Source organism: Triticum aestivum, chromosome 3B, assembly GCF_018294505.1.
Source record: "Triticum aestivum cultivar Chinese Spring chromosome 3B, IWGSC CS RefSeq v2.1, whole genome shotgun sequence".
NCBI classification, from domain to species: Eukaryota; Viridiplantae; Streptophyta; class Magnoliopsida; order Poales; family Poaceae; genus Triticum; species Triticum aestivum.
Window position 1 is genome coordinate 687,988,490 of NC_057801.1, and position 1,649 is coordinate 687,990,138.

The following is a 1,649-nucleotide window of genomic DNA, read 5'->3' on the forward strand; positions in this document are numbered from 1 at the left end:
TCTGGCGTGACAAATGGATACCATGCTCGTCCTCGCTCAAGCCGATTAGCGCTCAAGGCCGGTCCAGAGTCATCAGAGTTTCGAGCTTGCTTGATGAAAAAGGTACATGGGATGTAGCTGTTGTGTGGGCTAAATTTCTACCGATTGATGCTAGGGCCATTTTATCCATATGAACCTCACCATGACGTGAACCGGACTTTCTTGCCTGGTAGCCGGAAAAAAATGGTATCTTCTCTGTGGTGATCATGAGATTTGGAAGAAGCTGTGGAGTTTGTCGTTCCTCCCAAAGTCCGTACCTTTGCATGGCGTGTAATCACTAATTCATTAGCAACAGAGGAGAACAAGAAAAATCATCATATCCCGATCACCGAAGTGTGCACAATCTGTGGGCAGGAACATGAGGATGTAAAGCACGCTCTTTATCGTTGCCCAACGGCTCGGGCTTTATGGCATGCCATGCGTGACGTCTGGGACCTTCCCTCACATGCGATTATGGAGCGTCTACAAACCGAGTGGATCCTGGAGCTCCTACTCCTATGCACTGACTAGGACTGTGCTCGTATCCTAATGATACTCTGGAGAGTATGGCATGGACATAATGAGCTTACTCATGACAAGCCTTTTCCATCTATCGAAGGATCCCGAGGTTTCTTATGCAGTTACCTGGCGAGTTTATTGCAGATCAAGAACCAGACTAGTGAGCAAATTATCAGAGGAAAAGGTGTAGTGGATGGATCGGCCACAGTGTAGTTTCGCATAGGACACATGCTACAACCAATAGTTGGGAGAGATCACCTGCTGGCATGCTGAAGCTGAATATTGATGGGTCATACAGTGAGAGTACAGGTGTGGGAGGGGCAGGTATGATTCTCCGTGATGAACAAGGACGAATTGTTTTCTCTTCCTGCCAGTTTCTTAGCAGCTGCGGATCACCACCTGAGGCGGAACTAGGTGCCTGTATGGAAGGCATGTCCCTTGCAATGGAGTGGAGTCAGTAGGATGTCCTTGTTGAAACAGATTCCATGGAGGTTGCTAAGATGATTAATAATCAATCTTGATATAGCTCACAGCTGGGTCATCTAGTTGAGCACGTGAAGCATCTCGTGAAGCAAGGGAGGCATTTCGTTGTCAACAAAATATCCTCGGAAATGAACCAAGCGAGCGACCTGCTTGCTTGTTTTGGTCGTCTAGAGGAACGAACAGTAGTTTGGTTAGGATCACGGCTTGATGAAATATTAGACCTCATCCTACAGGATTGTAATGTGACTATTATTTAATCAATACAATCCCTTTACCCCACAAAAAAACATCGAGTGGGTCGAACGATCATCTTAAGGATGTTGCTACATAGAAGATGAGCTCTAGTCGATGTTGTCCTTTTGCCTTCTAGATAAGTATACAAGGTGCAACACATGCTTACTCTCTGAGTTTGTTATTGTAGTTGTCTTCCATGGATAGAAATTGAGGCATGTAAGTAAGTAGGTAGACAACTTTTGCACATAATAGCAACATGTGCTTTATTTGCATGTGATATATTCAATCTTTTGTGTACCTTGATCTAGGGTAGTACGTCACGTCATACACAAGGGAAACCCTAGGCCCCCATGTCGTCCCCCGCTGGCGACTCAGGTGGCAACTTAGTCACTTTG